The sequence below is a fragment of the Crotalus tigris genome, unplaced genomic scaffold, assembly GCF_016545835.1.
Source record: "Crotalus tigris isolate CLP2741 ecotype Arizona unplaced genomic scaffold, ASM1654583v1 scf7180000019466.1154592, whole genome shotgun sequence".
In the NCBI taxonomy this organism is placed as follows: Eukaryota; Metazoa; Chordata; class Lepidosauria; order Squamata; family Viperidae; genus Crotalus; species Crotalus tigris.
In genome coordinates this window covers 619,281-643,464 of record NW_024097552.1, presented here as the reverse complement: position 1 = coordinate 643,464, position 24,184 = coordinate 619,281, and positions in this window count along the sequence as shown.

Below are 24,184 nucleotides of genomic sequence, written 5' to 3'. Positions count from 1 at the left end.
GCGCTGTTGTATTATGTATTGATGGAAACTAATTACTTTGCTATCAAGATCTGCAGGTAATTTTTGTGCAATTTTCGTCTTTTGCCTCAGTACCATATTATGCCTTTCCAAGAATCTAGTACACCAGGATGCAGTGGCCTTAAATCTGTTGCTGTGATCTGGGTTAGATTTGGCCCACTGAAGTGCAAACAAACGTATTTTATTTCGTGTCACTACATAACCGTTTTGGCGATGCTCATTCACCATGTCTGCTACATGTTTTTCAAGTTCTGGCCAATGTGGGGTGCCTCTTCTTAATGCACACTTACCCCTTGGCATACTCTTTAATGCTTTTTCATTTGCCTTCCAGTCCCGAACCATCTTTTCTGTTACTCCATATTGTCTTGCAGCAGCGCAGTTATTATGTTCCATGGCAAAGTTTACAACTTTAAGTTTGAAACTGGCTTCATATTTCCTTCTTCTTGCTGGTGGAGCCATGATAGGGTCTTGACTATTGGACATTTGTATACTGTACTGTATGTATTGGTGCTGTACTGTATGAACTGGTACAGATACTGGTGCTGTACTGTATGTACCCAGTATACAACAACCAGCCAATCACAGCAAGCGATGAACCTTAGCTGGTTGTTGTATACAAAGCCTGCTTGGATTGGGTGGATCAGCTCTCCCTGCCTGCCCAACCCTTCCTGTCATCTTATAGGCCAGGGGTAGGCAACCTTGGCTCTTTTATGACTCATGGACTTCAACTTCCAGAATTCCTGAGCCAGCTATGCTGGCTCAGGAATTCTGGGAGTTGAAGTCCATGAGTCATAAAAGAGCCAAGGTTGCCTACTCCTGTATAGGCCCTAGGGAAAAAATGGACAAGCTAATTCCATGAGGGAGGGGGAAAGGGAGCACAGTTTCTGAGTTCTCATTGGCCACCTGTAAGTCCAAATGAGTAGCTCAGGGTGTGTGCGTGCACATGTAGGCATGCGTGTGACTCCCTGGGTCCCTTCCATTGCCCTCCCCCCAGTAGCAAGCTTTGGCTTGGAGCAAACAGGCTGCACACAGGGATCTCCTCCTCTCAGTCTTCCACCCTGCGAATACTCCACAGCCTCTCCAAGCTGAGTGAGCAGAAAGCCTGCCTGTTTTTCAAAGGCTCTGCCTTGTCAATCGCACACACACCTTGATGAAAATTGCCCTGCCTGCAAAAGGACTTCTCAGCAGTTTTTTAAAGCAACACTACCAAGAATGAAATTGGAGACAGCCAGAATGTTTAGGGAAGAAGGAAAGGAAGCAGTTAATAAGCTAAGTAAGAAAGGCATTCGCCCTTCGAAAACTTGCATTTCCATAAATGTGATAAGTTGCCCCCTTTTCAGGTAATGGGGGGGGGAGTAAATGCTTTCCTTTTAATTTGTTATTAAAACTCAGTGCACTACAGTACTTATAGATGGGAGCCAGATTGACCAGCCAGGATCTGTCATAAATAACACCACAAATGCACCATGCAAGTTTATTTAGGCAGGGGGGGGGAGAAACTGCTTGCATAAGCTCGGGCAAAAGGATTGTGTAGCTGTTTTCTGTCCCCACTCCATTCCTGCTTCTTAACTCCGAGAGGAATTTAGCTGACACCCCTCCCCTTCCAGACCCATAAGCTCCGCCTCCCCCAAGCTACTCTCACCGGCAGTGAGAGGTAAACGCTGAAAAGCTTGCATGAAGAAGCACTGAAAAGTGCCTCGAATGGACGCAGATGCTTAGGTTTGTTTTCATTATATAAAAAAACCACCCTACAATTCTTTTCCCCCCTTCCCCATTACATGGGCCATCCCTTTCTACTTCCTTTGAATGAATTAATCAGGGGATGGCCACTACCAATCCGCAGTTCTGGAGGGGTGGGCAAGGAATTGGGATGCAAAAGGGAGGGAAGAAGAGAGGAGACGGTTTGCAATGTAGCATTATAGAATGGGGATTAAACCTCCAGGAAATCTTACCGTCACAACAGCCAGATAATGCCTATCGTACTCTCAGAGATATCTTTAGTTGATCGGCTGGTTTTAATAATAACCCTAGGACTCTTTTTGAGTGAGAGAGAGGGGGGGGGGAAGAGAAAACTTGCTGAGTAATATTTTTCCGGCGTATAAGACGACCCCCCACTTTTGCGAAGATTTTAAGTGTTTAGAAAGTCGTCTTATACGCCGGAATATACGGTACATCAGATGGTTGAAGAAGAAAAAGTGGCTTTGGAAGATTATCTGAAGAACAATGATGAAGATGCACTGAAATTAGTATATCAGGAAGGCTTACTGACTACTGGAGAGACCAAACTGGCCTACAAGAAAGACCAAATGAAGAACAGAATAGAGGCATGGGAAGACAAAGCACTACATGGCCAATACATGAAAAAAATAGCTGGGAAAGCAGATAATATAAAACCTGGCAATGGCTAAGAGCAGGAAAATTGAAGAAAGAGACCGAGGGACTAATTCTGGCTGCACAAGACCAAGCCTTAAGGACAAATGCATATAAAGTCAAAATTGAGAAGACAGCAACAGACAGTAAGTGCCGCCTATGCAAAGAAGCCGAAGAAACAGTGGACCACCTGGTAAGCTGTTGCAAGAAGATTGCACAGACTGATTACAAGCAGCGGCATGACAAAGTAGCAACAATGGTGCATTGGAAGATCTGCAAAAAATATCATTTGCCTGTAAGCAAAAACTGGTGGGATCATAAAATAGAGAAAGTCATAGAAAATGATAAAATTAAACTGCTCTGGGACTTCAGAATTCAAACAGACAAGCACTTGCAACGTAACACCCCAGACTTAACAATTGTCGATAAGAAAGACAAAAAAGTCTGGATAGTGGACGTGGCAGTGCCTGGAGATAGCAGAATAGAAGAGAAAGAACTGGAGAAGATAACAAAATACAAAGACCTACAAATAGAAATAGAAAGACTGTGGCAAACGCAAGCAAGGGTAGTACCAATAGTCATAGGCTCCTTGGGTGCAATCCCAAAACAACTGGAGCACCACTTGAACACCATTGGCATTGACAAATTCGCTATTAGTCAATTGCAAAAGGCGGCCTTATTAGGAACTGCTTCCATCCTGCGACGATATCTGTAATACCATCAAACATCCACATCTGCCTATCCCAGGTCCTGGGTAAGGACTCGATAGGTAGACAAAATGCCAAATCCAGTCTGAACATCTGGCTGACTGTGCGATGATCCATAATAATAAATACAGGACAGCAAAGTACTGCTTCTCTAAAACTATGGCATGTGTAAGCAAAAACCTGGCATTAATGAGGTCTTGCGAGGGGTCTGAAGTTAAGCAATAATTCATATTTTAAAAAGAAGGGGGAAAGATCCACTGGCAGGGAAATCGAATTCTATTATGACTTTTGCAAAAATTTTCAGCCGGCGATCGAGATTTGCACAACGCGTACCTTCCCTGGGCTGATGAGAAGCTAATGCTTTTAGTTTTGATTGGAAACCAAATAAAAACATTTTTTTTATTTATTTTTTTTTACATTTATCTCCTGCATACAAGATGTTCTAAGGTCAGAACGAGAGCACGGAAGGAAAATTAGAGGCCCCAAAGGATGGGAAAGGGTTTTTTTTTCCTTTTTTTTAAAGTATACGTTGTCTTTCCCATACAACCAGTTGCTTAATGACTTTTCAATGTTACAACAGACTCAAAACAAGTGACTTACAGTCCATCCTGAAAATTAATCAGTGGAAGAGTTTGCCTACCAGAGTTGTGGGTGCTTCAAGAGTTGTGGAGTTTTTTTTTTAAAGTTTTTTTTATTTATAAAACAGTTAAAACAAAGATGGACATAACGTAACATTCCAGTGTATATATTCCTAACAATTTGTTCCTCATCATACATGTAATTCTTAATCTCTGTATATACATATTTTTCTATACAATACAGTCTCTAATTTGTTTCTCTATATACTAGCATACAGTTTTGTATATCTCTATCTTAACACTAACTTAAAACCCGAACAGTTCTCCTTGATTCACACCAACACTTGAATTTGTCCCAGATTTCAAAGTAATCTGACTCCGTCTTGTCCTTCATTTCCATGTGGAGTTTTTTTGAAGAAGAGAGTAGATAGTCATTTGCCCAGTTTGGTATAAGGACTCCTTATACCCCCTTTGGTCAGTGGGTTGGACTAGATTAGAAGACCTCCAAGATCCCATGGAATCCTATTGTGCTATGCTCTATCTCAGGGGACTTCAAACTTGGCCCTTTTATGACTAGTGGACTTCGACTCCCAAAATTCCTTATGCTGGCTGAGGAATTCTGGGAGTTGAAGTCCACAAGTCAAACAGGGGCCATGTTTGAAGACCCCTGTTCCATTTGATAAATGTGCTCTAAGGATGACTTAGGTTAGTGGTGGCAAACCTATGGCATGGGTGCCAGAGGTGGCACTCAGAGCCCTCTTTGTGGGCACATGTGCCATTGCCCCAGCCTCGCCTCCCCCTGCGACCCCCTCCTCTCCAGCAGCCCCCCTGAAGGAGAGTCACCTTTGAGCGTGGCCCACACGGAGCAGCGCAGCCAAGGACATGGCAGCCAGGCAGCGTAGACAAGACTCTGGCCTCACACCCCATCATGCACAGTTGATGCTGCAGGGCACGGGCAGAAGGTGTGACTGCCATAGCGCTGCTGGGCTGCCTGGATGATCTGCGGCAGGCCCTGGAGGCAGTGAGTGGCCCTATGGGCACGTGGGGCAGGGGATGGGAGACGGAGCAGGGGTGGGGCAGGAGGTGGAGTGGGGGCAGGGCCAGTTTTTGGGTACTTGGTCTCTAAAAGGTTCGCCATCACTGAATTAGGTTATGTGCCTGTATAGAAAACAGAACGACTGCATGGGAAAGACTTGGAATACATTTTAACTGGATATGCTGTTTTATTTGTTTATTTATACATTGAGATAATTTGGACATCTCTTTTCCTGGAAGACCCACATAGAAGGTTACAGTTCAGACCATCTGCTCTGAGGTCTTCTATGAAAGTGGAGCTGGTATGGGGTCTTCTAATAATATAGAATTCCAAACTTTTCGGGCTTTGTGGCCTGAAGGGAAGGGGATGGTTCCATGCGAGCGCGTAGCTCCGTTTGCACAAGCAGTGGGTGAATGCACGTGTAGCTCCATTTTCCCTAGCATGTTCTGTCCCAGCCTACGTGAGCCCTTGTTAAGCTCACAAGGAGAAACCTCTCTTCCAAGAAACAGGTAGGAACTGCAAGAAAAAAACCCAATCCTTTTTATTTTCACAGATCTGAGTCAGTGTCCAAGGCAAACAAACACAGTTCACAGAAACTCGATTCTCAACACGAATGGTTGCCTTCGACAACCAGCACCTCCCACACCTTCCCTTTTATAATTCAGCCACGGCGTGGCTTCCTAATGCCTTCTCCTTTGTCTTTGGAGGTGCCCCATTGCATTCCTCTGTCCTACCCGCTTCTTTTCCTGCGCATTCGTGCATCTGGGATTTGTCCCAGCTGTTCTTCATCACTGTCCAACTCAGGCTCCCAGCACAGCTGTGTCTCAGCCTGAGCATGAGTGGAGGGGCCAGGCTCCTCATCCTTGGAGCTCCTCACAGCCTTCCTCTGACTCTGATGTCACTCCAGGCCCCCCCTCCTCCTCTGATTCCTCAGACTCAGCTGCCAGATCCACTGGCTGGCGAGGAATCATAATAGAGTGATGGGCAAGTGCACCTGTAGCTCCATTTGCCCAAATGATGGGTAAGTGCACCTGCAGCTCCATTTGCCCAAGCAGTGGGCGAGTGCATACTCAGCTCCATTTACATGAGCACTGGGTGAATGCTCTCTTTGTGGGAGTAGCAGGCACACGCACCCACCATTCACGCAAATGGGGCACGTTTGCACACGCTCGCCTGCTGCTCAAGCAAGTGGGGATGCACATGCATGCAACACTTTCCCACCACTTCCATTGCACCATTCAGGATGACTCAAGGCCTGGTAGAGGGCTATGGTCTTAGGTTAGGGACCCCTTCTCTAACACAATGAAGTGGTACTAAACTTGTCTCAGAAGTAGGCAACAACTACTCACCATATCTCCTCCTCCTCCTCCTCCACTTTCACTTTCTTCTTTGAATTTTTTTTGCTAGGAATCCGTGGAGCATACTGTTCTATAAAAATGTACAGTGCAACTATACAGCTATAGAGACATTTATTGGAGGACAATAAATGTGGGTTAAGACTGGAAAAGGGTCAGAGAAAGATAACAAGACTGTCTTCTTGAGAGGGGTCTGTTCAGAGAGGGGACAACACACATTCACTAGATGGCCTACCCAATCTTAAATTTGCTATTCTTAAGAAGCGACCAACTTTTTAGTATGTCACTGTATGTACGGATGTATTTCTTTGAGTGCTACTCAGAAATGTGACTCTTGAATGCCACTGAATGCTTAAGGCGAATGTCTTGAATTCTGAATGCATGCTGATTATCTTTGGCACCAACAGAAACCAAGAATATTATGCAGGCCGTGACCCAAAAGACAATGGAAACAATGCCAGCATTTTCACTGGATTTTAATTAATCTTTTTAATGCCAGGAACAATTCTCAAGAAGACTGTCCTGTTATCTCTCTCTGACCCTTTTCCAGTCTTAACCCACATTTATTGTCCTCCTGTAAATGTCTCTATAGCTGTATAGTTGCATTGTACGTTTTTATAGAAGAGTATGCTTCACGGATTCCTAGCAAAAATAATTCAGTGAAGAAAGCGAAGAAGGAGGAGGAGGAAGAGGAGGAGGAGGAGGAGGAGGAGATATGGTGAGTAGTTGTTGCTTACTACTGAGAATAAGTTACTTGTTATTGTTGTTAGTTGCAAAGTCGTGTCCCACTCATCGCGACCCCATGGACAACGATCCTCCAGGTCTTCCTGTCCTCTACCATCTTCTGAAGTCCATTGAAGCTCACGCCTACTGCTTCAGTGACTCCATCCAGCTACCTCATTCTCTGTCATCCCCTTCTTCTATTGCCCACCATCTTTCCCAGCATCAGGCGCTTCTCCAGTGAGTCCTTCCTTCTCATTAGGTAGCCAAAGTACTTGAGTTTCAACTTCAGGATCTGGCCTTCTAAAGAGCAGTAAGGGTTGATCTCTTCCAGGACTGACCGGTGTGATTGCCTTGCAGTCCAGGGGACTCGTAGGAGTCTTCTCCAGCACCATAGTTCAAAGGCCTCCAGTCTTTGGCGCTCAGCCTTTCTTATGGTCCAACTTTCACACCCATACATTGCAACTGGGAAAACCATGGCCTTGACTATATGTACTTTTGTTGGCAGGGTGATGTCTCAGCTTTTTACTATGCTGTCTAGATTTGCCATAGCTTTCCTCCCCAGGAGCAAGCATCTTTTAATTTCTTGGCTGCAGTCCCCGTCTGTGGTGATCTTGGAGCCCAGGAAGATAAAATCTGTCACTACCTCCATTTCTTCCCCATCTATTTGCCAGGAATTGAGAGGGCCGGATGCCATGATCTTGGTTTTCTTAATGTTGAGTTTCAAGCCAACTTTTGCACTCTCCTTCTTTACCCGCATCAATAAGTTAATACCACTTTATAAAGCCCTAGTAAGACCATACCTGGAATATTGCACTGAGTTTTGGTCACTACGTTATCAAAAAGATGTTAAGACTCTGGAAAGAGTTTAGAGAAGAACAACAAAGATGGCTAAGGTCTTGGAGGCTAAAATATATAAAGAACGGTTGCAGGAATTTAGTCTAGTGAGAAGAAGGACTAGGGGTGACATGATAGTGTGTCCCAATATTTGCTGCCACAAAGATGAGGAGGGTCAAACTATTTCCCAAAGCACCTGAAAGCAAGACAAGAAACAATGGATGGAAACTAATAGGCTAAAGAAGCAACCTAGAATTAAAGAGAAATTTCCTAACAGTGAGAACAATTAACTACTGGAACGCCTTGCCACCAGAAGTTGTGGGTGCTCCATCACTGGAAGTTTTTAAGAAGAGACTGGACAGCTACATGTCTGAAATGGTATAGAGTCTCCTGCTTGAGCAGGGGGCTGGACTAGAAGACCTCCAAGGTCCTTCTAACTCTATTGTTCTATGTTTTATGATAAATTAGGAAAAATCAAAACTGGCTAGTATTTTGCTAGGAGACCACCAGGAAACCAAGAGTTTGAATAATTTGAGTCAACGATCTCTTTACCCTTTTAACAAAAGATGATTTGGGATGGGGGCAGGAAACAAGTAATTTTAAACATATTATGAACTAGAAAATTAATTCCAGTAACAAGCTATGAATCAGGGATTGTTGTTGTTGTTGCTGTTTTGGTGACTAGCAACACAAAAATCATATGAGAAAAAAAGTAACCAGGAGGGAGGGTACAATTTTTCCTGAAGTTCCTAGAATAGCTTCCATTATTCTGGATTTCTGAGAGTTTTGAAAATGGGTTCCCTCCAGAAGGAGGAAGAAAGGGGGCATTTTGGCATATAGGTTAAGGCACCAACCTGGAAATTCAGGGGTCTGTGAGTTCTAGTCCTACCTTAGGCACAAAAACCGGCTGGGTGATTTTAGGCCAATCACCAGGAGACTGTGAGTTCTAGTCCCGTCTTAGGCAAGAAAACCAGCTGGGTGACCTTGGGCCAGTCACCAGGAGTTTGTAAGTTCTAGTTTCTCCTTAGGCATGAAATCTGGTTGGGTGACTTTGGGCCAATCAACAGGAGACAGTGAGTTCTAGTCCCGCCTTAGGCATGAAAGCCAGCTGGGTGACTTTGGACCAATCACTAGGAGACAGTGAGTTATTGTCCCGCCTTTGGCATGAAAGCCAGCCGGGTGACTTTGGACCAATCACCAGGAGACAGTGAGTTATTGTCCCGCCTTTGGCATGAAAGCCAGCCGGGTGACTTTGGGCCAATCACCAGGAGATAGTGAGTTATTGTCCCGCCTTAAGCATGAAAGCCAGCTGGGTGACTTTGGGCCAATCACCAGGAGACAGTGAGTTATAGTCCCACCTTAGGCATGAAAGCCAGCTGGGTGACTTTGGACCAATCACCAGGAGACAGTGAGTTATAGTCCCGCTTTAGGCATGAAAGCCAGCTGGGTGACTTTGGACCAATCACCAGGAGACAGTGAGTTATTGTCCCGCCTTTGGCATGAAAGCCAGCCGGGTGACTTTGGACCAATCACCAGGAGACAGTGAGTTATTGTCCCGCCTTTGGCATGAAAGCCAGCCGGGTGACTTTGGGCCAATCACCAGGAGATAGTGAGTATTGTCCCGCCTTAAGCATGAAAGCCAGCTGGGTGACTTTGGGCCAATCACCAGGAGACAGTGAGTTATAGTCCCGCCTTAGGCATGAAAGCCAGCTGGGTGACTTTGGACCAATCACCAGGAGACAGTGAGTTATAGTTCCGCCTTAGGCATGAAAGCCAGCTGGGTGACTTTGGACCAATCACAGGAGACAGTGAGTTATTGTCCCGCCTTTGGCATGAAAGCCAGCTGAGTGACTTTGGGCCAATCACCAGGATACAGTGAGTTATAGTCCCGCCTTAAGCATAGGTGACTTTGGGCTAATCACTCAGGAGACTGTGAGTTCTAGTCCCGTCTTAAGCATGGGTGACTTTGGGCCACTTCAGTCCCACTTTAAGCATGAAATCTGGCTGGGTGGCTTCAGGCCAATTACTAACTCTCAATTCAACCTTATAAGGTTGTTGTGGGGGTAACAGGAGGAGGAAAGACGACTGCGTACATTTGTGGCCTTGAGTTACTTTTTAAAGTAATAAAGGCAGGATAAAAATCCAATAAATAAAATAAATAGGATTGATGGCAATTACTTAAGGCAGGAGTAAATAGCCTGCTACTCTCCAGATGTTCTGGCATATATTTCCATTAAACCTCAGCTAATGCGGTCCACAGTCAGGCATTATGCAAGTTGGAAACCAAAACATTTACAAAATGATCCCTGGCTTCTCTCCTTTTCCTTGCCTCTCCAGTTCCCTTTCCCCCTAGCTGTGTCAGTGCAATAGCAAGCTGAGCCTTACCCCATATTGCACAATATTTACAACTTTCTCCCGACTGCCTCATTAGCAATATATAACGATAAGGCATAATGATAAAGAATCTGAACAGTTGTTGGACTGTCAGCGTACGAAAGCCGAGATGTTTCCATCCAGTTGCATTTGAGTTGCAATTGATCCAAGTCCAATCCTGAAACCTGGGAGGGTGGTGTGTGTGTGTGTGTGTGTGTGTTTGTGTATGGGGGGGGGGAGAGAAAATTAGCAATTTGGTGCTGTAATGACCTTCACAGCAAGCTGCAGATGGGATCTAAGCAAAGCAACTGGTCTGCCGTTATTGATGCCACTGTGCTGAATTATTTATTGCGGCATCAATGGGAAAAAAAAGGATATTTGCGGGTGCAGAGCGACAGTAATAAAACTATCAGTGTTTTCACAAAGGGAGCAGCTTGGCTGAACAGGCAAGGGAGAAGCGGAAAGCACTGGAGGTAGAGAAGGAAAAGGGAACAATCGGAGTTCCTATTAGACCAAGTAAGTTAAGATCAAAAGAGGGAATCAACTTATTCTCCAAAGCACCTGAAGGCAGGACAAGAAACAATGGATAAAAACTAACCAAGGAGAGAAGCAACCTGGAATTAAGGAGACACTTCCTTAACAGGGAGGACAATGAATCAGTTGAAGAACTTGCCTTCAGATGTTGTGGGTACTTCATCACTGGAGGTTTTTAAGAAAAGACTGGACATCCATTTGTCTGAAATGGTCAAGCATGGGTTGGACTCCCAGGTCCCTTCCAACTCTGTTATTGTTCTGTCTGCAATCCCCCCCCCACTCACAAAGAAGAGGGAGTCATGTTATTTTCCAAAGCACCAGAAGACAAGACAAGAAACAATGGATGGAAACTAATCAAGAAGAGAAGCAACCTGGAATTAAGGAGAAACTTCCTAACGGTGAGGACACTTAACCGGTGGAACAGCTTTGCCTTTGGAAAGATGTGGGTGCTTCATCGCCAGAGACCTTTAGGAAGAGACTGAACAGTCACTTGTCTGAAATGGTATAGGGTCTGCTGATTGAGCAGGGGGCTGGACTAGAAGACCTCAAAGGTACCTTCCAGCTCTGTTAGAATTGGGGAGGGGGAAACAAAGCCGAAAAAAAATCAAAAGGGAGCAAAGAGGTACATTTGCAATTCCCTAAAACAGAAGGCCAAATGTCCGTAAGATCCACTAGTGGGAAAATCAAGAGAAACTTCTCAGGGATATTTAAGATGGGTACCCCAAGAAGGATATACTCAGTCAGTCATAGCCGCAAGACTCCCTGAGAAAAGAGTTGGCTGAATTATTAAAAAAAAGTAGACGGTGGGAATGAGTGAGAAGGCGAAGAGAAGTCACAGCAACTTACAAATAAATTTCCCAAGCCAGATGGTTGCCCAATAGAATTTTTAGCAAACATTTGGAGAGATAATAAGAGCAATAACTACAGATAATTACTGGGTTGCTGTATGCTTCATTGCCCTCTGCTATCCCCATTTATTTTGATGGCAGTTTTGTTGACAAAGGCCTGGAATGGGAGAGGGGCTACCTTTTGCAATTAAATTCCTTTCCCATCTCGGTGGCACACAACATCCTCTCCCTCTTTCTTACTTGCCCCAGTAGAATTTCGAGATTTTTTTTCCTCTACTTTTTCCCCCTCTTAATTTAAAGATGTTGGCGGTGAAATTAAGGCTCCCGAATTGCACTTTTGAGCAACTCGCATCAGGCTCTGCATGAGCTTAATAGTGCCAAGGTTTTATTTCCGAGTCAATAACAGCGCCGGTTATTCATTATAATATCCGTGTTTTATGTAGGCCTTAAAGTATTGGTGGAAAAGTGCTGCTTTGAGTTTCAGCCAACGCAAGATGAATTTGCAGTCCTAGGAAAGAGATTTAAGGCAAATTTAATGGGAATTGGTTGCAGAAGGTAAAAAATAATGATGGTGCAGGGGTCAAACTGGTGTACGTCAAAGTCGTATTTCTTCCTCACGCATCAGCCCTGATTATGCTTTAAATTTGGGATCTGAAGGATAACAGAGTTGGAAGGGACCTTGAAGGTCTTCTAATCAACATCCTACTAAAGCAGGAGATCCATTCCAGACACATGGTTGTCAAAACTCTTCTTAAAAACTTCCAGTAATGGAGCACCCACAACTTCTGAAGGCAAGTTGTTCCATTGGTTGATTGTTCTAACTGTCAGGAAATTTCTCCTTAGTTCTAGGTTGCTTCTCTCCTTGATTAGCTTCCATCCGTTGCTTCTTGTCCTGCCTTCAGGTGCTTTGGAGAATAACTTGACTCCCCTTTCTTTGTGGCAGCACCTTAGATATTGGAAGATTGCTATCATGTCACCCCTAGTCCTTCTTTTCATTAAACTAGACATACCTAATTCCTCCAACCATTTTTTGTATGTTTTAGCCTCCAGTCCCCTGATCATCTTTGTTGCTCTTCTCTATGCTCTTTCTAGAGTCTCAGCAGCTTTTTTTTATATTGTGACAACCCACGAATCTTTTTTTTAACCTTACTCTTTTATGCTTTTTCTCTGACACTCAAAACGGCATGCAAAAAAATTCCCTTCTATGAATCTGGAGTTCTCTAAGGCTTGTTGTTGTTCATTCCGAAGTCGTTCCCAACCCATCGTGACCCCATGGACAACATTCCTCCAGGCCTTCCTGTCCTCTACCATCTTCTGCAGTCCATTTAAGCTCACGCCTATTGCTTCAGTGACTCCATCCAGCCACCTCATTCTCTGTCATCCCCTTCTTCTATTGCCCTCCATTTTCACCAGCATTAGGCCCTTCTCCAGTGAGTCCTTCCTTCTCATTAGGTGGCCAAAGTATTTGAATTTCAAATTCAGGATCTGGCCTTCTAAAGAGCAGTCGGGGTTGATCTCCTCCAGGACTGACCAGTTTGATTGTCTTCCAGGGGACTCACAGGAGTCTTTTCCAGCATCAGAGTTCAAAGGCCTCAATTCTTTGGTGCTCAGCCTTTCTTATGGTCCAACTTTCACAGCCATACATTGCAACTGGGAAAAAACAGTTGACTATACGTACTTTTGTTGGCAGGGTGAGGTCTCTGCTTTTTAGTATGCTGTCTAGATTTCCCAGAGCTTTCCTCCCCAGGAGCAAGCGTCTTTTAATTTCTTGGCTGCAGTCCCCATCTGTGGTGATCTTGGAGCCCAGGAAGATAAAATCTGTCACTACTCTAAGGCTTATCGCCCACAAATTGAAACTATAGCCCAGAGAGTCTTTGGCCAGCTTTGACCACTTATAGCCATTCATGGAAGGGAGACATTGGCCAAAGATATTCACAGGCTCATCACCACTTTACTAGACTAAGTTTACTAGGTATATTAGTCCATCCTTAATGAGATCATCAGGAGAAACTGTGGTGTGCAGAACACTAAATAATAAATGAGAGGTGCAGGAAACAAAGAGAAATCGGATATGTCTGGGAAAGAGGTTGGCAGGAGAAAGAATACAGTGAAAGACAAATGGAGAAAAATGAGAACAAAAGAGCTCCCATTTACTAGTGTGTCTCTTGTGTCTAGCTCCTTCTAATGAACAAGCAACAACTGTGGAATTTTAATACCAGTGGGAAACCCTCTTTGTCTTCCAGCTGTTTAAAACCTGTCCCAGACAAACAGCAAGGCCCCAGATAATGATTACTCTGCATGAACAAGCTGGGGATCTCATTGTTATTTCAGAGAGCAGCTATATCTGAAGATGAAGAGAGGTGTCTTCCTTCAGGAGCTCTTCAGCAAGTAGAGGAACAAAAGGTCCCCCAAAATATGGCCAAATAAAAGTGATGGGCATGGTAGTCTATTGAAGAGAAGGACCAGGCGAGACATGATAGCAGTGTTTCAATATTTGAGGGGCTGTCACAGAGAAGAGGGGGTCAACCTATTTTCCAAAGCACTTGAAGGCCAGACAAGGAATAACAGATGGAAAGTAATCAAGGAGAGATTCAACCTAGAAATAAGGAGAAATTTTCTGACAGTGAGAACAATCAATCAATGGAACAGTTTGCCTTCAGATGATGATGATGATGATGATGAAGGTATGTTGGAGATAATCTAGTCCAACCCCCTGCTCAGGCAGGAAACCCTATACCCTTTCAAACAAATTATTATCCAATCTATTCACAACATCCTCTATTGATGGAGCAATAACAACTTCTAGAGGCAAGCTGTTCCACTGATCGTTGTTTTCACCATTAGAAAATGTCTCCTTAGTTCTAGGTTGCTTTTCTCCTTGATTGATTTCCATCCGTTGCTTCTTGTCCTGCCTTCAGGTGCTTCAGAGAATAGCTTGACTCCCTCTGTGGTGGGCTGTAGTGGGGGCTTCATCACTGGATACTTTCAAGAAGAGACTGGACTGACATCTGTCAGAAATGGTGTAGGGTCTCCTGCTTGGGTGGGGGTTGGACTAGATGACCTACAGGGGCCCTTCCAACTCTGTTATTCTATTCTATCTTGGAATCTTAGAGCTGGGAGACACCATTCAGTCCAATCAAGGCCCTGAGTAGAAATTAAACTAAACTTTTAATTGAAAATGTTGTCAGAGATTTTTAAGAAGAGATTGGACAACCACTGGTCTGAAATGGTATAGAATACAACAACACAATATCAGAATTGGAAGGGACCTCAAAGGTCCTCTAATCCAACCCCGTGCTCAAGCTGGAAACCCTATACCATTTTAGACAAATGGTTGTCCAAGGTCTTCTTTAAAATCTCCAGCAATATTTAGGGTAGTACAATGGCTCAGGTGTTAAGATGCCCGGCTTGTTAGCTGGAAAGCTGACATTCCAGGTTTGAGATCCAAGCTTCACAGGATGGGGTGAGCTCCTGTCCTCACCTCAGCTCCTGCCAACCTAGCAATTCAAAAGAATGCCACTGCAAGTACATAAATAAGTCCCACTTCGGTGGGAAGATAACTGCATTCTGTGATGTCATGCCAGTCACATGACCAGAAACATTTATTCAGACAGCACCAGCTCAACGACCTTGAGATGGAGATGAACACTGCCCCCTTGAGTGTGAAGAGAAAGAGAGAGAGAGACAGAGAGAGACAGAGAGAGAGCACATGTAGGGAGTGGGTTTTAATACCCTCTGGAGCCTTTTGTTTGGAGTTATTTCCTGTTCCTGTTTCAGGCTTTGTATTTCCTGTGTCATGCATTTTGACCTGGGTGAGCCCTTCTGTATTCTGATGGTGGTGGGTTAATCCTATTATGTCCCAAGGGTCATATCCTGCTTCCCTGGGGCTGTGGCTAATGACTCTTAGATTTTTGGTGTTGATTCTAGGGATCTTTCTTCCTAATCCCAGTTTCCTGACTCTAGTCTTTCTGACAAGATTATCTCACCCACAGGACTTGGTTCCTGTTTGGGACAGAGAGACTTGGGGGGGGGGTTCTGCTTTTAGAATCCTTTAGGGAAATATATTCTGTCTTTTAAATAGTTCCAAAAATACAGTATTTCTTTCTCTGGGAGGGGCTGACTTCCCACAAATGGGAAGGCAATAACCCTTTCCATCCCCTGTGCTTTTCTGCAAAATATATTTCCCCTTACTATTTGCCTTTCAGCTCCCCCACTCCACCCCAACCGTGGGAACTATCGAGTTTCAAGAAACACCAAACAATGTAGAGAGTGGATCTTGGAGTGGATCTTAAAAACAAAACAAAGCAAACAAAAACCCCACCGTTTTTGTTGTTGTTGTCTTTGCAGAACTAATAAAAGTTAGGTGCGCAAGGCCCCAACCTAATACCCCCCCCCAAAGGCTCATGCAGAAGTTATGAAAATTGACGTGCGGGAGAGCTGAAGGACTTGGGATTGGTTCCCAGCTAAATAAGTCCTAAAACAGTCAAGATGATGGGTGGTGGCTTATCAATAATGGAGAAGAAAAAAAGGCTTTCGGATGTCCCATTATCTAAATAATTGATGTTGCACTTGGGCTTTGTAATTCCTTAATAAAACTGACTGATTGATTTGGTTAATTAATTCTTCCTTTGACAGGCGGTGCGGCTTTTCTTTCGGAGATGGGCAGAGGCGTGTGAGGCGGGTGGGGGTGGGGTGGGGGAAAGAGCTAGAAGGCATGAAATGAAGATGATTCAAACCGGGAAGGAAGATACAAAATCTTCACAACGTTTAACCCATCAGAGACTTTAAGAAATGTGTTTAGCTGTTAAAACTAACTTAGAGGCTGGCGTCTTCCTATCCTCTGGTTAATCATAAAAACAGTCTGACAGTTGCAAATCCATAGATTCTCTTACTCTCTTTCTTTCTTCTCTCTCTTTCCCTCCCTCTTTCCTCTCTCTTTTCTTTCTCTCTCTCTTTTCACTCTGTCTTTCCTCCTTCTCTCTCTCTTTGCTCTCTGACTTCTCTTTTTTTCACTCTTTTTTCTCTCTTTCTCCCTGTCTTCTTTCTCTTTTTCTCTCTTTTCTTCTCTCTTCCTTTGTTTTCTTTCTCTTTTTCTCTCTTTTCTATTTTTCTTTTCTCTTTCTCTCTTAATTCTCTTTTCTGTCATTCTCTCTCTTTTCTCTCTTTCCCTCTGATTCTTTCTTTTCTCAATATTTTCTGTCTCTTCTTTTTCTCTCTCCTTTTTTTCTTTCTTGCTCTCTCTCCTCCTCCTCCTCCTCCTCCCTCTCTCTCTACTTTTGTCCCTCCTTTCCTATCAACCACAATCTGTCATCCAAAGCAACTGATCCAGCATTATGGTAAACTAACTTTTTTTTTTTTTTTTGCCAACCACACCATTTGCAAGCTTACTTGAGCCTTAAATACTTCCATCTAGTTTCATTTGAGTCAAATTTTAGAGTCAGCTTAGCAGCCATAATTATTTAGAAAGATGGTCACCAAGGAAATCTATGCTCTATCATCAAGGATACACTTCCTTGGGTTGCAATTTTTTTTTTTTATCGAGCAGGATAGCAATTTGATAATGAATTGACATCAGGACTTCTTCTGAACTTCAGGACTTCTGAACTTCAGGACTTCTTCTGAACTTCTGAACTCTGTTCTATCATTGGCACTATGGGAGGAAGAGGAGGAGAAGGAGGAGGAAAAGGAAGTGTGGTCCTCAATGGAACCGCATCTACATGGAGGGAAGTGTTGTAATGAGGTGCCCCAGGGCTCTGTTCTGGGCCCAGTGCTCTTCAACATCTTCATCATTTGGACAAGGGGATAGATGGGGAATTCATCAAATTTGCAGACGACACCAAGCTGGCAGGAATAGCCAACACTCCAGAAGACAGGCTTAGGATACAGGAGGATCTGGACAGACTTGAACACTGGGCGCTATCTAACAAAATGAAATTCAATGGTGAAAAAAGCAAGGTTCTACATTTTTGCAAGAAAAACCAAATGTACAGGTATAGTATAGCTGGGACCTTGCTCAATAGTAGTAACTGTGAGAGGGATCTCAGAGTCCTAGTGGACAAACACTTAAATATGAGCCAGCCATGTGCTGAAGCTTCCAAAAAAGCCAACTCAGTGCTGGGCTGCATTAAGAGAGGGATAGAATCAAGATCACATGAAATATTAATACCACTTCATAATGCCTTAGTAAGGCCACACTTGGAATACTGCATCCAGTTTTGGTCACCGCGATGCAAAAAAGATGCTGAGACTCTAGAAAGAGTACAGAGAAGAGCAGCAAAGATGATTAGGGGACTGGAGGCTAAAGCATATAAGGAACAATTGTTGGAATTGGGTATGTCCAGTTTAATGAAGAGAAGGACTAGGAGTGACAGGATAGCAGTCTTCCAGTATCTCAGGGGTTCCCCCAAAGAAGAGGGAGTCAAACTATTCTCCAAAGAGCCTGAAGGCAGGACAAGAAGCAACGGGTGGAAACTAACCAAGGAGAGAAGCAACCTAGAACTAAGGAGAAACTTCCTGACAGTTACAACAATTAATCAGTGGAATAATTTGCCTCCAGAAGTGGTGAATGCTCCAACACTGGAAGTTTTTAAGAAGAGACTGGACAGCCATTTGTTCGAAATGGTGTATGGTCTCCTGCCTGAGCAGGAGGTTGGACTAGATGACCTCCTAGGTCCCTTCCAACTTTATCATCATCATCATCATCATCATCATCATCATCATTATTATTATTATTATTAACACTAATGGTTAGTTTTGTGTTATAGGTGCTCTAGGCGAAAACGCATTATCGTATCCAAATTTGGCCGTAGTTCTCCTTTTAATAATTGTAAAGATAAATTCAGAGCTTCTTAATTATTAATATAGGGGCAAGCCCTTTACATTGAGCCAAGAAATAAATAGTATTTATTTATTTGCTTGTTTGTCCGTCTGTCTGTCTGTCTATCTATCTATCTATCTATCTATCTATCTATCTATCTATCTATCTATCTATCTATCTATTTTATTTTATTTATTTAAATTCAGGACCTAAAAAGATCTTGACAAACTTGAACAATGGGCCCTATCCAACAAAATGAGTTTCAATGGGGAGAAAAGGAAAGTTTTACATTTAGGCAGGACAAATCAAAGGTACAAGTAGAGATTCGGTTCAAAAACAATAACTATGAGAGGGACCTTGGAGTCCTAGTAGATGATCACTTGACTATGAGCCAGCCGTGTGCAGCAGTAGCAGCCAAAAAAGTCAATACAGTCCTGGGTTGCATAAACAGAGGCATAGAATCAAGATCACACAAAGTATTAGTACCGCTTTATAAAACCCTAGTGAGGCCACACCTGGAATACTGCAGCCAATTTTGGTCACCTTATCACAAAAAAGATGTTGAGAATTTGGAAAAAAAACTAAGATGATCCAAGGTCTGGAGACTTAAACATATGAAGAACGGCTGCAGGACTTGGGTTTGGCTAGTCTAAAGAAAAGAAGAAATAGGGGAGACATGATAGCAGTGTTCCAGTATTTGAAGGGCTGCCCCCAAGAAAAGGGGGTCACATTATTCTCCAAAGCACCAGAGGACAGGACAAGAAACAACAGTTTGAAAGTGATTAAAGAGAGAAGCAACCTGGAATTAAGGAGAAGCTTCCTAACAGTGAGGACAATTAACCAGTGGAACAGCTTGCCACCAGAAATCGTGAGCGCTCCATCACTGCAGGTTTTGAAGAAGAAACTGGACAGTCACTTGTCTGAAATGGTATAAGTTCTCCTGCTTGAGCAGGGGGTTGGACTAGAAGACCTCCAAAGTCCCTTCCATTTCTATTCTATTCTATTCTATTCTATTCTATTCTTCATTTTTTTTTTGCTCTTTTCTGCACTCTTTTCAGAGTCACAGAATCTGGACTTCATAATTTTCTGGACATTCTCCAGGGTTGCTATTATCTATAGTCAGTTTCCAGGCTTTGTGTTGCCTGAACAGAGATTGGAGGATCGGCGGCGTTCGAGATCAAGGTTTTTTGAGGACTCAAGCTGAACGTTTGCAACTTTATAGAAGAAGGAACCATGTGGAAGCATCTTCCAGAAGGAAGAATGTATTGACGCCAAACCGAGCTTTGGTGGAGAAAAACTGCTTGCCTAATCATCTCTTAGGGAACAAATTGACATGGCTTATGGGCTATATTCTCAATCAGTTCTTCAAATCTTGTATGCGCGCCAAGTTTCTGAATCTCAAATGACACATTAAATTGGATGTGCTGGTTGAAGGGAGGCAATTGGCACACAGAGGGACTTTTCCAAGACTTTGAATGCTGGGCTTACCAGGGAGAAGATGTTGACACAATCACAACATCTGGATCACCGCCGTTCTTCCGCTTTTCCACCCAATACCTCTCTTTTTTCATCAACGAATCAGCGAACACCTAGAGACAAACAAAGTCATTACTAAAAGCCAACAGGTGTTTGTCAAAAACAGATCATGTCAGACAAACCTCAGGTGATGGAGCACCCAAAACTTCTGGAGGCAGGTCGTTCCACTGGTTAACTGTTCTCACAGTCAGGAAATTTGTCCTTAAATCTAGGTTGGTCAATTCAAACAATACACCAATACCAGTGACTGGATGATCCCCTTTGGAGGGTTCATACAATTTATGGAGTTATACCTCAGTCAGACAGATTGGGTTTGACCTTCCTGTTAAGTCACCACAAATCTAATCCAAATTAAAGTTTAGCACATGGTTGGAATGGAAAGTCTAGATTTTTAACTGATCGGATGAAACATTCTGCTCGGACCGATCCTATTTTTCCCATCAGATTTCACAATTCATATTATTTTAGAGGAATGTTTCAATAACTGGTTCTTTATGTTTTTTTTTTCTTTTGCTGGCAGGAAACAGATGTTTTTTCCCCCCACTATTGATTTTTTTTTTGTTATCTACAAGCTTAGTAGAAAAGCAGTAAAATTTTGTTTAATGTTGTGTTCCTTTGTTGCAAGTCATGGATATAAAATATGCACCTGCAGCGATTCCAATAATACTGGTGGTATGTGGGGGGAGACAGCAGAATGTCTTGTATAAGACAGTTAGTATCTCTTTAATTATTAAGTTAAAAATACTCGCTCAAAATTTGTCATAGTTACAGATGGTGAGGAAACATTAGGGAAAAAGTTAAATCATACACAATCTAGAGATTAAAAACCATGAGGGTGCAGTGGTTAGATTGTAGTATTGCAGGCTAACTCTGCCCTTTCCCAGGAGTCCAATCCATAATAATAATAATATTAATAATATTAATAATTCTGATTGCACAAGACCAAGCCTTAAGGACAAATGCATGCAAAGTCAAAATTGAGAAGACAGCAACAGACAGTAAGTGCCGCCTATGCAAAGAAGCTGAAGAAACAGTGGACCACCTGTGCAAGAAGATTGCACAGACTGACTACAAGCAGCGGCATGACAAAGTAGCAACAATGGTGCATTGGAAGATCTGCAAAAAATATCATTTGCATGTAAGCAAAAACTGGTGGGATCATAAAATAGAGAAAGTCATAGAAAATGATAAAATTAAGCTGCTCTGGGACTTCAGAATTCAAACAGACAAGCACCTGCAATATAACACCCCAGACTTAACAATTGTCGATAAGAAAGACAAAAAAGTCTGGATAGTGGACGTGGCAGTGCCTGGAGATAGCAGAATAGAAGAGAAAGAACTGGAGAAGATAACAAAATACAAAGACCTACAAATAGAAATAGAAAGACTGTGCAAAAGCAAGCAAGGGTAGTACCAATAGTCATAGGCTCCTTGGGTGCAATCCCAAAACAACTGGAGCACCACTTGAACACCATTGGCATTGACAAATTCGCCATTTGTCAATTGCAAAAGGCGGCCTTACTAGGAACTGCTTCCATCCTGCGACGATATCTGTAATACCATCAAACATCCACATCTGCCTATCCCAGGTCCTGGGTAAGGACTCGATAGGTAGACAAAATGCTAAATCCAGGCTGAACATCTGGCTGACTGTGCGATGAATGATAATAATAATAATAATAATAATAATAATAATAATAATAATAATAATAAAAACAACTGGAGCACCACTTGAACACCATTAGAAATTGACAAATTCTCTATTAGTCAATTGCAAAAGGCGGCCTTATTAGGAACTGCTTCCATCCTGCGACGATATCTGTAATACCATCAAATATCCACATCTGCCTATCCCAGGTCCTGGGTAAGGACTCGATAGGTAGACAAAATGCCAAATCCAGTCTGAATATCTGGCTGACTGTGCGATGATCTATAATAATATTAATATGCAGCTCTATGTGAATAATAATAATAATAATAATAATAGTAGTAGTAGTAGTAGTAGTAGTAGTAGTAGTAGTAGTAGTAGTAGTAATAGAGTTCAGGCAAATGGTTGTCCAGTCTCTTCTTAAAAAATGTCCAGGGTTGGAGCATTCACCGCTTCTGGAGGCAGGTTGTTCCACTGGTTAATTGTTCTAACTGTCAGGAAGTTTCTCCTTAGTTCCAGGTTGCTTCTCTCCTTGATTAGTTTCCATCCGTTGCTTCTTGTCTTGCCTTTAGGGAGCTTTGGAGAATAGCTTGACTCCCTCTTCTTTGGGGCAGCCCCTGAGATATTGGAACACCACTATTATGTCACCCCTCATCCTTCTCTTCATTAAACTAGATGTTTGGAAGGGATGTTTGGAAGGGACCTTGGAGGTCATCTAGTCCAACCCCCTGCTCAGGCAGGAAACCTTATACCATTTCAGACAAATAGTTGTCCAGTTTCTTCTTAAAAACTTCCAGTGTTGGAACATTCTGGAGGCAGGTTGTTCCGCTGGTTAATTGTTCTAACTGTCAGAGAGATGCAATAAGTGGTATGTTGGCTCTCTGAAAAGACAAAGAGTGCACAAAATCAACACATCTTTGATTGGGTGGAGTGGCTGAGCATTTGAAAAGTGTAATCAACACTGCGCACAATGAGCAAAGAATACTTCGTAAAGAAACATTACAATGGCATGGGATGGGATGGGATAGAATAGAATAGAATAGAATAGAATAGAACAGAAAATTTGGAATGGAACGGAACGGAACAGAACAGAGCAGAATAGAAAATATGGAATGGAACAGAATGGAATGGAACGGAACAGAACAGAACAGCAGAACATAACATAACAGAACAGAACAGAAAATATGGAATGGAATGGAGTGAAACAGAGAACAGAACAGAGCACAGCAGAGCACAGCAGAATAGACTATATGGAATGGAATGGAATGGAATGGAATGGAAGAGTCTACTTCTTGAGCAGGGGGGGGGGTGGACTAGAAGGCCTCCCCTTGTAACTCTATTATTCTATGTTCTATAATGGTCTCTCTCTCTCCTGCCTCTGTTTTGAATCACCGCCATGCATTGGTTTCCCTCCAAGATGATGGTTGACAAAATCTAAGAGTTTTGTTTTATACAAATTGATTCAGGCTATGCTTGGTTGGTGTTGGAATAAGGATGAAAATACTATTTTAACAGTGGTGCAGTTTAGCCCAATTTTACTTCGTCTCATGCATGGGCTGGGAATTCAAAGAAACAAGGACAAAGCCAAAAGAAAAAAGAAATATCTTACCAGGACTTTAATTATCCAGGGGAAGGTTCCCTTGATAATCAAGCTACTAATCTGAGCTTTCAGTATCTAAATTCTCAATTCTTCCTGCAATCCACCTTCATTCTACCTGTATCTGTTTGCATGTTTCTCTTTGCTGCAATCCTCCTATCTAATCCTGTTGTGTTTCCTGAGGTTGAGCTTCTTTTGTTTGACACACGTTCGCATTGTTACCATTCTGCAGCAGGACACTATAATCAGCCCCCTCCTCAACCTCCAGATCCTGTTCAAGTAAACAGAAACCATGGTTAGGATGGCCAGAAAGAGCTTGGTGATTATCTTCCAGATTTTCCGACTCTCTCGGTGGGTTGCAGAAGTCCCCCAACGCGGGAGACGATTAATTGAGATGCAACATGAGAATTTTGGTGGAAGGATATTTGTGAGTCTAAGGTCCCAGATTAAATTCTCTCAACCTTTAGTTAAAATGATTTGTTGTTGTTGTTGCTAGTTGTGAAGTCGATAAAACAGTGGTTAGAAGAGATACTAATGCAGAACATTAAGCTAAATCCAGAACTCTTTCTGCTGTGTATTATTAAGGATAGATACAGTAAAGGATCCCTATACTTATTACTATACATGCTAACAGCAGCAAGATTAGTCTTTGCACAGAGATGGAAAGGCAGTGAGACATCCTTAGAAGAAGAGGTAATAAATAAGATTTTATCCTGTGCTGAAATAGATAGGTTTACGTTAGAAATCAAGGATAAGAGTGAAACAGATTATTACCAAATCTGGAACAAATTGTATAATTGGTTGGGGAAAAAATAGATGGAAAAGCGCTCTGACTCAGCAAAACACACTGATCAAGAAAGAGACGGATCAAAGAAAAAATATTAAAATATTAAAGTGAAAATTAAGAATATAGATAACGGGATCTACCAGAGAGAATATTTAAGAAAAAAAAAGAAACATTTGTTTGAACACGTGGATTTGTGAATTACAGAAATCAATTGTTAATGATTTTTCTTTACAAATGTAAACCAAGCGAACACACTGTTAACCAACTATTATGTGATTTATGTTTTAAAAACCAATAAAGCTTATTAAAAAAAACAGATAATGGAGTTGAAAAAAAGGCGAGCCAGCTGCATGGATGACAGGAAACTTTTCTGGGATTAGAGAGAGGGAACGAGTGGGTTGCGTGGGTATTTTTTCCAGAACT